Source organism: Carcharhinus amblyrhynchos, chromosome 29 (assembly GCF_965287045.1).
Source record: "Carcharhinus amblyrhynchos chromosome 29, sCarAmb.v2.hapA, whole genome shotgun sequence".
Classification (NCBI taxonomy): domain Eukaryota; kingdom Metazoa; phylum Chordata; class Chondrichthyes; order Carcharhiniformes; family Carcharhinidae; genus Carcharhinus; species Carcharhinus amblyrhynchos.
Genome location: NC_137352.1, coordinates 21,776,613 through 21,791,029, shown reverse-complemented (window position 1 = coordinate 21,791,029; position 14,417 = coordinate 21,776,613). Strand labels below are relative to the sequence as shown.

At 43.8% G+C, this 14,417-nt stretch overlaps 1 protein-coding gene across 7 annotated transcripts in view; it reads right to left on the bottom strand.

Moving 5' to 3' along the window:
* Window positions 1-14,417, bottom strand: part of gramd1ba (GRAM domain containing 1Ba) — a 689,080-nt gene that overhangs the window by 269,390 nt on the left and 405,273 nt on the right. The window lies entirely within an intron of this gene.

The window sequence follows — 14,417 nt, the reverse complement described above, 5'->3', positions numbered from 1 at the left end:
CGATGATCAGTCACATTGACATATGTCACTATGGTTTCCATTCTAGAGCTTGAGGTAATGGTCTAGAACATGAACAGCATTGGCAAATAGCTGTGCTTGTATAAGATTTGATTTTCTTTGCACATATTAAATGTCTGCTCACCTAACATTAGAAGTTAAATGTCAATTTACATACATATAATTTTATTGTTCAAAACAATATGCATTCTTGCATAAAAACAAATTACTACAGACGCTGGAACTGGGCCAGGAACTGGCAAATGGAATTTAATGTTGGCAAGTGTGAAGTTGTCCACTTTGGTAGGAATAATGGTAAGAAGGACTATTACTTACATGGCGAAAAACTGCAGCATGCGACGGTGCAGAGGGACCTCGGGGTCCTTGTGCATGAGTCGCAAAAACCCAGCCTACAGGTGCAGCAGGTGATCAGGAAGGCAAATGGGATGGTGGCCTTCATAGCGAGGGGGATTGAACATAAAAGTAGGGAGGTCTTGCTGCAACTGTACAGAGCACTGGTGAGGTCGCAGCTGGAGTAGTGTGTGCAGTTTTGGTCGCCGCACTTGCGCAAGGATATTTTGGCCTTGGAGGGAGTGCAGAGGAGGTTTACTAGGCTGATACCGGAGTTGATGGGGTTGAACTATGAGGAGAGGCTGAATAAACTAGGCTTGTACTCGTTAGAGTTTAGAAGAATGAGGGGAGATCTCATTGGGACATATAAGATGATGAATGGGATGGATAGGATAGAGGTGGAGAGGCTCTTCCCGGTCAGTAAGGACAGTAGGACTAGAGGGCACAGCCTCAAGATAAAGGGAGGGCGGTTTAGAACGGAGTTGAGGAGGAACTTCTTCGCTCAAATGGTGGCGAATCTCTGGAATTCTCTGCCCGTTGAAGTGGTGGAGGCTGGCTCACTAAATATATTTAAGACGCGGGTTGATGGTTTTTAATAGGCAAGGGGATTAAGGGTTATGGGGAGAGGGCGGAAAGGTGGAACTGAGCCACGACAGATCAGCCATGATCTTATTGAATGGCAGGGCAGGCTCGATGGGCTAGGTGGCCTACTCCTGCTCCTATTTCTTATGTTTTTATGGAATCTGAAACCAAAAGAGGAAATGCTGGAAGATCTCAGCAGGTCTGCCAGCATCTGTGAGGAGAGAAAAGTGTTGACGATTTGAATCCAGATGACTCTTTGTCAAAGCTAAAATGCATCACAGGAGACTAGTAAACAAGAAAGATGCAAGGTTCTGGCAGGGGATAGACCAGATGTTCGGATAATACAGTTGACTCCCTGTAGGTTAATGCTTGCATCAAGTACAGCTTCATTCTAACCACAAAATTCTAGTTCATTAAAAACCATTTCCCAGTTTAGAACAAATTCTTAATCTAAAACAATCGCAGTAAAGAATTTTCATGCAGCATATCCTAATAATTTCCTAGTCAAAACACTCATTGCCCATTCAGCACAATCAAAAATAGATATATACTTTTTTTATAGCAGAAAGGCATTGGACATATTTTGCAATAATCTCAATGCAAAAACTAGAAACAGGTTCTCAGATACAAAAAGGGCTAGAAAACAAATGTTCTTTGATTTTTAAATAAGATGCAAGAAAGTCTCTGAACTAAAAAGTGAGAAATACGGAATTAACTGATGATGGCGGATGGTGACTAGTGGAGTGCCCCAGGGGTCGGTGCTGGGGCCTCAGCTTTTTACCATTTACATACATGATCTGGAGGAGGGAACCGAGTGTAGGGTGTCGAAATTTGCTGATGACACCAAGATTGGGGGAACGGCAAATTGTGTGGAGAGTCTGCAGAAAGATCTAGATAGGCTGGCCGAATGGGCCAGGAAATGGCAAATGGAATTTAATGTTGGCAAGTGTGAGGTGGTCCACTTTGGTAGGAAGAACTATTACTTACGGGGCGAAAAACTGCAGCAGGCGACGGTGCAGAGGGACCTTGGGGTCCTTGTGTATGAGTCGCAAAAACCCAGCTTGCAGGTGCAGCAGGTGGTCAGGAAGGCTAATGGGATGCTGGCCTTCATAGCGAGGGGGATTGAATATAAAAGTAGGGAGGTCTTGCTGCAGCTGTATAGGGCATTGGTGAGGCCGCAGCTGGAGTACTGTGTGCAGTTTTGGGCGCCGCACCTGCGCAAAGATATTTTGGCCTTGGAGGGAGTGCAGAGGAGGTTTACTAGGCTGATACCGGAGTTGAGGGGGTTGAGCTATGAGGAGAGGCTGAATAAACTAGGCTTGTACTCGTTGGAGTTTAGAAGAATGAGGGGAGATCTCATTGAGACGTACAAGATGATGAATGGGATGGATAGGATAGAGGTGGAGAGACTCTTCCCGCTCAAAAAAGACAGTAGGACTAGGGGGCACAGCCTCAAGATAAAAGGGGGGGTGGTTTAGAGCGGAGTTGAGGAGGAACTTCTTCACTCAAAGGGTGGTGAATCTCTGGAATTCTCTGCCCGTTGAAGTGGTGGAGGCTGCCTCGCTAAATATTTTTAAGACGCGGGTTGATGGGTTTTTGATAAGAGAGGGGATTAAGGGTTATGGGGAGAGGGCGGGAAAGTGGAACTGTGCCACGACAGATCAGCCATGATCTTATTGAATGGCGGGGCAGGCTCGAAGGGCTAGATGGCCTACTCCTGCTCCTATTTCTTATGTTCTTATCCACTATTAATAACTATAGCCCACCCGGCTGAGGGCTATTTATACCTTATTCCCTATCAGTCATCGATCTGATAAATATATAAGTACCAAAATTTAGCAGGTGGTAGCATTCTTTGCCCTACCACACAGAATTGGCAGGCAACACCAGCTTTTGCTTAATAATTTTACGTTCCACAGCATATTAATTTGCTTAATCATTTTACGTTCCACAGCGTGAGAATTGCACCCTTTCATTTGAGTATAAGTCCTGCCTTTCATCCTAGCAGCACTAGCCAGAGCAGTGGCTACTTCTGGGACTACAATCAGTCCCCAGGGTCTAAGTCCCAGAATCATGAACCAGGTACGTGCAAGGATTCTCACTGCAGGAAGAAAGAGGTGAAGGAAAGGCCACGAGGGAGGGAGTTACTTTGGGGTCTGATGTTGGGACAAGGGGGTCTCCAGTGCAGAAAGAAGACTCTTGAGGGACGTATGCCCCCATCTTACCCACCTGAGGCCTGAGCTGGGCCTGGTGGGCTAAACATTGAGACTGGATTGTGAGTGGTCATTAGCCTGCATTCCCCATAAAATTGAGATCACGTCAGATGGATGTGAGGGAAGTAGTTATTTATCAGCCCCCTCCGTCCCCCTTGTGAAAATGTGCCAAAGGACTATTAAATGCTGTCCAAGTTATTAGTTTTGAGAAGAAACTATCTAGAAAGGTGTAACTAACAATGCAAGTTTTACAAAGTTCTATTACAGATTTGTCTCCAAAATTAAATCCGGGTTTTTCTCAAGTACTTGAGCTAGGATGTGAAACCAATAAAAATAGCTAACAGAGCAAGATGATTTTCAGGAAAATTAAGACATGATTTGAAAAAGTTGGTGCATTTTAAGCTACAGGCATTGTATAAATTTGATTCCCAGAATAATAGTTACTAAGACACAAAAATAAAAAATTGTCTCCCCAAAATGTCTGTGGTGTAGAAGCCAGCCCTTTCAACTATGGAATCAACCTAGTGAATCTCCTCTGCACCCCCTCCAATGCCAGTACATCCTTTCTCGAGTAAGGAGGCCAAAACTGTACACAGTACTCCAGGTGTGGCCTCAACAGAACCTTATACAGCTGCAACATAACCTCACTATTTTTAAACTCCATCCCTCTAGCAATGAAGGACAAAATTCCATTTGCCTTCTTAATTACCTGCTGCACCTGCAAATCAACTTTTTGAGATTCATGCATAAGGACATACAGGTCTCTCTTCACAGCAGTATGCTGCAATTTTTCACCATTTGAATAATAATCCATTATGCTGTTATTCCTACCGAAATGGATGACCTCTCATTTACTAACATTGTGCTCCATCTGCCAGACCCTTGTCCACTCACTTAAATTACCTATGTCCCTTTGCAGATGTTCACTGACCTCTGCACACTTTGCTCTGCGCTCATCTTAGTATCATCTGTGAACTTTGACACACTTGCTATTGGCTTTGGGTACACAACACTTACCACTTTAGTCAACGTGGGTACAGACAATACTTAAACCCAGCATAATCAATTTCCAAGCTTTAATAACTTGTGCATAAGTGAGAAGACAAAGCAGAGCAAAGCATACAGAAAAATGCAACAGTTATAGTTAGTTACATCAAATGAGCAATGAGCAACTTTCTAAACCTTCATTTGCATTCACATCCACCAATCATAGCATAGCCTTTTGTCCTTTCTTTTCCAACAGAAAAATGACTCCTACCAATCCTTCATTAGCATAATATATCCCCATATCTTGTTATTTGGTAATTGTCATGATAATTTTTCTTCGTTTTTATCCTCTGTCCTAGCCTGGAATGCAGTGTTTATGGAACAGGTTTTAGATTTAATCATTTATCCTGAGTGCTTGAGCACTGGCCTTAGTAAAGGCCTGAATGAAGCCTTGTTTGGCTAATAATCATTTTCCATTACTTGACAGAGTTTCTTTTTGACAATTATGGAGCTTTAATTTTCACAATTGTTTATAACCCAACTTCCACACTCCTCCCGCCCGCTCCCCCCCCGCCGCCGCAACCCGTCCTTTAAGGACAACCTGATGGACCCTCCACAAGCTTTATGTGCGTTAGTTTTCTAAATTCTTCTTCGGCTGATTCATAGGCTGGGCTGTGGATTGGATGACGAGGGTAGCAAATAGGACAGATGCAGCAGAAGACAAGTTGGATAACTGCATACTGGACAATGGTCAAGGTCAGACCCACAACAAGGTATTTGAGAAGAGTCTTGTAAAAGCCTCCAAATCAACCACCCATGTTAGGGAGCCAACCCCACCATTCAAAGAGCTTTTCCTGAGCAACTGAGTGCAGGGGACGCACCTGCTCTTGAATGGTATGCATATCAGTCTCAATCCTATGATCCTAATTGACAGCTGCACAAACTCCCCCTGTACCACTAGGAGATCAAGGGCCATGCAATTCTGAAGCACCACCTTAGAAAGGGACTGAATCTCTCACTGCAGGCCTTAAATGAAAATTAAAGCTCCATAATTGTCAAAAAGAAACTCTTGTCAAGTAATGGAAAATGATCATTAGCCAAACAAAGCTTCATTCAGGCCTTTACTACAGTACTACTCTCAATTAATTCCATGGTAGCAGAAATATTAATAGTGGCCTTTTCTAATTCTCAGACCCTGAGACTGAGGAAGAGGGCTCAGACAAACTAGTAGAAGCTGGTGTTATGGGTGACCGTTTCTGACGCCTCATAAATCCTAGGTGGTTGAGGAGGGAGTGGATAGATAGGTGCTTGACCCCAAAGACCTCAGGTACAATGTGGCCTATGGTGCAGGTGCCAGTCCATTTGAAGGGAAGGGTCTTGTATGCTCCATCCCCACAAAGCCAGAACTGAGCCACTGTGAACAAGGGGAAGGTACCAATATGTTGTACAGTGGAACTCAATTCCAAAAGGTCTTCAAATTCAAATACTGATTAGACTTCTGATACATTGGGGCAAATTTTCCTGATCCACTCACCACGGGAATCATATCATAGCCGGCGTGGGGCGGATCATGGAAAGGTCCATTGACCGGGATTTTCCAGTTTCAGGACAGCACAGCCAAAAAACCTTGGCCTTTGTGTTTCCTGAAGAAAATGAGGCAAAATAAACTGTTCCTGCTGCCTGGCCAATGAAAAGGCAGAAAAATCTGGTCTATGTTAGGAGCAGAAGTTCTGCACATCAGTAAGACAGTTAATACACTGGATAACTAAGTGCACATCAGGTCTTCCTCATACACCTTGAGCAGACATTTCTAAAGCAAAGCCTGCATATTCATTTTCCAGAACAATCTTAAAACAAAACTAAAGCACGTGTAATATGATCACAACACACTGGCCCAGATCTTTCTGTCAGTGTCAGAGCAGGTGTCACCGCCATTATCTGCAACCTGTTCACTTAACATTTGTGCTGGAGCCTTTGCATCTTCCATAGCTCCAGTTTGAATCCAGTGACAAACAGCGCAGGCAGTTTTTCGTCATGAATTGAAGACACACCCAGTAAAGTCTGCCTTCAGTTACACTAATGGACCAGCCAGCCCTGATACTGTACAGCCTAATCCCCCAATGTTCACCCAAACACTCATCCCACAACAATATTCAGTCTCTTTATGCGCAAAAATGTTCAGCCATCCCTCTTTCCCAACAATGCTCACCTACCCTGCCCCACCAAGCTTCCTTATTGGTTCACCCTGGCTTCTAGCCTCTAACGATGATAATTTCGCTCCCCATGCACCCCAGTAATGCTGCCTCACCCAACATTAATGACTGAAGCCAAGGATTCCAAAATGTGAGTCAGAAAGCAGTTCGCATTGACAGAAAAAAGAGTGGGGGAGGGATGAACGTTGTTATGGAAGAGGCAGTAGATTTTTTCAGGAGAGGTGGTGAGGGAGTGAGCGCCACCGAAAGGGGCTGAGTGTCCCTAAAGGGGAACAACGTGTCATGGTGCTGGAGTGCTTTAACTGGCCAGTTCATTTACTTCAGGCTGCGTTCCTGAAAAGGCCTTGCACCACCTAGGAAAAGTTCAAAATCTATATAAAAACCTGGATAAGTATAGCGCAAACATTCTAAATCTCTGAGGTTTCTGTCAATCTAATCCAATTATCACAGGGAATTGTGCAGCAGTACAGGTAGGGTAAAGACTGCAATCAGAAACGTAAACCTTTTGCATTAATACTACGCATGTGCATACATCAGGGCTTTCTCAGGGTTTCAAGGCATATCAACAACATAAATTGAGTCATTCACTGTTCATTCTCCATTATGAAAGATTTAGGCCATTACTCCTCATCTTCTGGAATTACCTTAATGAAACTGACATTTCTTACATAACCTGCGTAGAAATTTACAGCAATGTTGGCCAGTAAAAAAAATACAGATTTTCAATCTAGTTCATTAACCTGGAATTATCTCCTTGTCCATTATAAGTTAAAATGGTGATTTAAGGCAACATCATATGGCAGTTTAATACTTTGTCAATTTAGCTTTAAGTTCAAGTTTATGTATTAGTGTCACAAGTAGGCTTACATTAACATTGCAATGAAGTTACCGTGAAAATCCCCTAATCGCAACACTCCTGTTTGGGTACACTGGGGGAGAACTTAGCACGGCCAACACATCTAAACAGCACGTTTTTCAGACTGTGGGAGAAAACTGGAGAAACATAGAGGAAACCCACGCAGACATGGGGAGAACATGCAGACTCCGCGCAGAAAGTGACCTAAGTGGGGAATCAAACCCAGGTCCCTGGCACTGAGAGGCAACAGTGTTAATCACTGTGTCACCGTGCTGCCCTTTATAGAAGGGGTAAAGGAACTCAAAATCTATTAATTGGGATTCTGAAAATAGTGCTCTTCCATCTTCATACTGCCATACACCTCATTCTGAGTTCACATTTATAAGATTCCAAAGAAATCAGAAATATACATGATAATAAACAGAAATAATTTCCACATTTTCAGAAACAGCTGACTGTTATAAAATTGACATAGCATCCAATTATCCTGATAAATATTCAAGCAATGTTTAACCACTTAACAAGGTGTTGAATATAAAATGAACAAAAAGAATGTTTAATCCAAATGTTATACAAACATTCCTTCAGCTGTGAAATACTCAATACTCATATACATTAGTTCATTAATCTCAGGTTTTAATTCAACATTGAACTATCAGTGGACAATCAAAGAAATTCCCATATCATTGCCATTACTGCTACTTCCAACAAAATTTGTGCCATCCCCATTCCAATTAAAGGATCAGTAAGTGGCTAAAAATGGACGTTTCGATTCGGACAAAAAGTGCAATCTTTAAATTCTAAAGGAGATAAAAGCTACACATACATCAAAGAATGCAACAGAACAGGAAATCCCATGTCCTTCGTGTTGATGTGAAAGGAAGCATTCCTGTCCACAGATACACAAACAACATTCTTGTTCATACGCACACAGATATATAGGCCTTCAACCTTCTGCAGGGTGATTGCATGCTGTTGAAATTTGGCTTTGCAGGATATCAGTCTATTGAGCAGATGACCGCAACTGACAATGGGTTCTTAAAATAAAAACAAAATATACTGGAAATACTCAGTTGGTCAGGTAATAATGGAAGGTCATCTTGACCTGAAACATTAGCTCTTTTCTCTTCACAGGGGCTGTGTAATCTGCTGAGTATTTCCATCAATTTCTGTTTTTATTTCAGATTTCCAGTATCTGTAGCACTTTGCTTTTATATTGGGTTTTTTGAAAGCTCTTTTGTACAATAGTTTGACTGAAAGTTAGCAAATGGCATGTATTCAATGCCATATATGAAATTAGCTTTTTGAAATGTCGTCCAGGCAGCCTGACTCGATCAGTGAACCAGCTGGAGTATCTGCAAACTATTGTATAGTTTGGACCTGGAGCACCCTGAGCAAGATATACGCTCTCTGTTTGGCAAAATGGTGCCAATTTTATACAACTTTCGAAGTGAGGAGAAACAACTTCTTAAAATCTGCAATTAACAGGCACAAGAGACTGCACATTATCCCAGTGTCCATCAATTCTCTGTTACTACATGTGGTACTGGAGGTGCTTTCTTAAGACACCAAGGTTTACTCTCCCCTCACCCTCCAATAAAATCAAAGCTTACTCTGCAGTCATAAGGACTGATAAGGATGTTGGGCTGACCAATTTAACTGCTGTGCTAGCTGCTCGAGAGCAATAAAGAAGGCTTCCACCTCTGCTTCATCAAACCTAGGGATTTAATGAGCAAGCTGAGCTAGTGGAGTCTTTGAGGTACGGATGTCTGCTTCTTAGTTTGAGCTGTTTTAGTTGAAACTCCCTTTCCTCTTTCCCTTTGCCATTCCTTTTCCCTCGCCTGAACTTCTGATTTCCCATTTTTCCAACTTTCATCTCTCTGTTGCCATGCCATCCGTTTCATTGTTCTTAATTTCCACCTGTAGAAGATTGACTACTCTTTCAAACTTTTGGGTTTTCTGTTTTTTTAGATGAAATTCTATTCTCAAGTGCCTTGCTAAAATGTTAACTGTTCGAGGGGCAGAACCTTTAAATCCTCAAACGTGACTTCTTCTGGTTCCGCTGGAAAAGTGCGGGCATGAAAAGTCGACATTCTTACAGTTTAACGGTGCAGACTCAAGAAAGCCTTTTCCAGTTTCTTAAAATCAATGTGAAGGAGCAATTTATTTTTCCAACTTTGTTTTGGCTGTTGGAACAAATTCTGGACACGAGCTCCCAATTTTCTATGACCAGTTTCCAGGTGAGGTTCCCCAAATTTGTTAATACAGGCAAGATTCCCCAATTTTTTACTGTCCAGCTGAGATGCCCCCAAATTGTTGTGCACTGGGTGCAGAGGGATCAGTTGGCTCCCTTTCTTTATTCAAACCCCTCTGCTGGTTGCAATACAATTAATCTAAAAAGGATTCCTCTTCACGCATGCCATTCCCCAGTCACAAGCTTTCTTGAGTTTATTAACTATTAAAGACAAAAAGGGTAAGACAAATGTGTATATACATCCATACAAATTTTAAGTGAGAAGCCCAAATTAAGTTTTAAAAGGTTTACAAAACAGTCCTTGACTTGTGAGTAGATTATGGAGCATTGCAGGCATTGTGATTCAAGATTCTAGTCACGCTCACTTCAGTAGACAAATATTTGGTTTCAAGTGTCCTGCAGTTTGGCGGGAGAAATTTCCCTGTTTGTGATTCAGCTGTGGTCTTTGCTTATTTCAACCATCAGTATGAGAGATGGAGATGTACCTGCAAAAAGCTTTTGCAGGGGTGCTGTTGCTGATGGCTTCTTCTCCAATGTCACACACATCCCGACATCCCATCACGTGTGCATTTGCGCACACGTTCAGCTGATTTTTATTTTAGTCTTTGTATATCCGATGATCTCCACTGGAGGGTGAAATTAGTTTCTGCATGCTTTAGAAGTATCTTTTTCTGGAAACAGAGTAGGTTTCCATAGTCTCAGAGTATCATCCACCAGCAATTCAGCCAGTGACAGACTTTACATCCTCAGCCATTTTTGGACTTGTGCCCATTTTAAAAAAAGTTTATTTAAAGTCCAATATTTCCAGACATAATTTGGTGTCTTTACATCAGTGTTGTGACAATGTGTTCAGTTTTCACTTGATATTATTTGCCCAAATATAACCAAAATAATCCATACCAGATGCACTTGTCAATGTAAATATATCCAAAGTCATCGGGGGAACTTTCCCCATCCCCCCCCCCACCCGCTATGGGAATCATAGCAGGTGGGGGGTGGACCACCCGTTAACCTTGGGTGGGATTTTCCAATTTTGTGGCGAGAACAGCAGGAAAATCCCGCCCATCATGTCTGAATTACTTGCTCCCTCTGGTTCTGTGCAGATTTGGAAGTTAAAGCTACACTGTCTTTTAACATCTGGGCTTTGGATAAATGCAACGCCATTTTCAGTTACTTTGTGTTGTCCAAAACCTGACCAAATCCAGAGAAACCAGGGAGAATCACCCAGAACACAATGTTGTTCGAGATTATTTGTCAGAATTATTAAGGAAAATAACTTGGTTTAGAATGTTTCTGTTGCCATTTAGGCATCAGAAATGTGACAAATAATAATTACACTAAATGGAGCATTCCTGAATGGTAAATGGCAACTTCAAGTGGGAGACGAATTACCTGCATTCAGTGTTGCATGTGGGAGTTTCTGGAGACAACTCGTCTCCCAAAAGTCCACATCTGCGTTAAGTGTTGGGAGCTGCAGCGTCTGAGGGATCGGGTCAGGGAGTTAGAGCTGCGGCTTGAGGATGTATTTCTAGTAAGGGAGAATGAAGCAATAATGGATAGGAACCACAGTCAAGCGGAGATACCAGGGCCCGGGGGTGGGGGGGGGGGGGGGGGGGGGGTAACCGTTAGGAAGGGGAAAAAAGAGTCATGGTCCAAAAGCTACCCCACTAGTAATCTCCCAAAACGTCAAGGGAAGGGCAACAAATGGGGGAGGTGATCTTCCAGAGGGAAGACAGGAGGACCGGAACGCCTTAGAGGGAAGGATAGGGGCTAGAAGTGAGATAGTGGTAGGGGATGGGAGGGTTAAAGGAATAGATAGGCGGTTCTGTGGGCAAAAGCGAACTTCCAGGATGGTAGTCTGCCTCCCTGGAGCATGGGTACCGGACGTTTCAGAGAGGGTAGAAGGAATATTGAAGGGCGAAGGGAACCAAGCTGATGTAATTGTGCATATAGGTGAGAAGGACGTCGGAAGGAAGAGCAGGGGGGAAATACGTAGGCAGTTAAGGGAGCTGGGTGCCAGACTGAAGAGCAGGGCCTCCAGGGTGGCAATCTCTGGGCTACTACCAGTGCCTAGTGACGGTAGGGCTAGGAATACTGAGATCCTTCAACTGTATGCTTGGCTGAAGGATTGGTGCAAGACAGAGGGTTTTACATTTGTAAGTCATTGGGAAGTATTTGTGAGAGAAGGGCACCTGTATAGGAGGGATGGGGAACACTTAAATGGGAAGGGCACGAATATCTTAGCTGGGAGATTAGCTGGAGTGTGTTGGCAGGGTTTAAACTAATGTGGGGGGTGGGGGGGGGGAGATGATGAAACTGATAGCTCAGTAGGCACTGGGATTGGGAGCGAGTTGGGTGACAGGGTAGGATTAGACGAAAGGAAAATCATCCAGGAGAAGGAGGACCCGAGTGGGCCTGGAGGTCTGGAGTGTGTCTGTTTAACGCGAGGAGCGTAATGGGTAAAACGGCCTTAATGTTTGCAAGGAATTTAGATGTGGTTGCAGAGACAGAGACGTGGTTACAAGAAGGGCAGGACTGGCAGCTAAATATTCCTGGGTATAAGTGTTTCGGGCGTGAAACACTTATACCCAGGGACAAATGAAAAGGTTGCACGAAAGACATGTGCCGGTTAAGAGGAAGGATGGGAAAGGTAGGATTAGAGAGCCACGGATAACTAGGGAGATTGAGGACTTGGTCAGGAAGAAAAAAGATACGTATGTTAAGTCTAAGAAACTGGGAATGGACACAGCATAGGAGGAATACAGAGAGAGTAGGAGGGAGCTTAAACGGGGAGTTAGAAGGGCGAAAAGGGGGCATGAAATGGTCTTGGCAGACAGGATTAAGGAAAATCCAAAGGCATTTTACTCCTATGTTAGAAACAAAAGGGCGGTTAGAGGAAAAATCGGTCCTCTTAGGGACAGAGGAGGGGAACTGTGCTAAGAGTCCGAGGAAATGGGGGAGACCCTGAATGAATACTTTGCGTCAGTATTCACGAAGGAGAGAGACTTGTTGTCCGGTACTGTCTTGGAGGGAGTTGTAGACCCGTTGGAGGAAATATCAATTACGAGAGAGGAAGTGTAAGGGTTGTTAAGTAGTATTAAAACTGATAAATCTCTGGGGCCTGATGGCATTTATCCCAGGCTGCTTAGGGAGACGAGAGAGGAAATTGCTGGGCCTCTGACGTAAATCTTTGTCTCTTCTTTGGACACAGGTGAGGTCCCAGAGGACTGGAGAATAGCGAACGTGGTACCATTGTTTAAAAAAGGTAGTAGGGATGACCCGGATAATTACAGGCCGGTGAATTTGACGTCAGTGATAGGTAAGTTGTTGGAAAGGATTCTTAGGGATAGGACGTATACGCGTTTAGAGTGTGGCAATTTGATTAGTGATAGGCAGCATGGCTTTGTTAAGGGGAAGTCGTGCCTTACGAATCTGGTCGAATTTTTTGAGGAGGTGACAAAAACAGTTGACGAAGGATGATCCGTGGATGTTGTCTACATGGATTTCAGTAAGGCGTTTGACAAAGTCCCTCGTGGTAGGTTGGTGGAAAAGATTAAGGCTCATGGGATACAAGGACAGGTGTCTAGATGGATTGAGAACTGGCTTGGTAACAGGAGGCAGAGAGTAGTAGTGGAAGGGTCCTTTTCTAGCTGGAGGTCTGTAACTTGTGGTGTGCTGCAGTGCTCAGCACTGGGACCTTTGCTATTTGTAATATTCATAAATGACTTGGAAGCGGGAGTATATAGTGTGATCAGCAAGTTTGCAGATGACACAAAGACGGCTGGACTTGCTAATAGTGAGGAACAGTGTCAGGCAAATCAGCAGGATATAGATAGGCTGGTATATTGGGCAGAGAAATGGCAGATGAAATTTAATCCAGATAAATGTGAGGTGATGCATTTTGGTAGAAATAATGTAGGGGGGAGTTACATGATAAATGGTAGGCCTATTAAGAGCATAGAAATGCAGAGGGACCTGGGGGTGCAAGTACACAAGTCCTTGAAGGTGGCAGTACAGGTGGAGAAAGTGGCGAAGGCGGCCTATGGTATGCTTGCCTTTATAGGGAGGGGTATAGAGTATAAAAGCTGGCGTCTAATGTTGCAGTTGTATAGAACGCTGGTTAGACCGCATTTGGAGTACTGCGTCCAGTTCTGGTCGCCTTACTACCGGAAGGACGTGGAGACCCTGGAGAGAGTGCAGAGGAGGTTTACCAGAATGCTGCCTGGTATGGAAGGACTGAGCTATGAGGAGAGATTGGGGCTGTTCTCCTTAGAAAGGCAGAGAATGAGGGGAGATCTAATAGAGGTGTATAAAATTATGAAGGGTATAGAGAGAGTGAACAGAGGTAAGCTTTTTCCTAGGTTGGAAACAAAAATTACGAGGGGCCACGGGCTTAGGGTGAGGGGGGAGGCGAGGTATAATTTGGATGTTAGAGGGAGGTTTTTCCACAGAGGGTGGTGGGGGCCTGGAATGCACTGCCAAGTAGGGTGGTGGAGGCAGGCACGCCAGAGTTGTTTAAGGGTTACTTAGATAGGCACATGAGCGGACTAGAGATGGAGGGATACAGTAAACTGATCTAAATAAAGATCAAGAGCCTTGGGACGTCCCTGGGAATCAACTGATTCCTACGGACCTTCCAACATATTGTATGGCTCACTTGTCTTACTTCTGAGCTTCTGGGGATTCTGTAAATGTCTGTCAAAGTTTTGCATGTTTATTGATGTCTTTTCTTTTACTTCACAGGTGATCTGGTCCGCCTTGTTGTCCAACAAGGGGCATACATGCGGTGCGTCGTGTGAGGGCTGCTCTTGGATGTTGCTTCAAGAGTTGCCTAGTGCTTCATGTCGTTAGTGTACGCTTAAACTGGACCATCTGATGGGCAACACAACAGCTCAGTGCTGTGCAGATACATGGATTTGGGCCAGTGTCTGCGGGAGTTTGCACATTCTGCCCATGATTGCGTG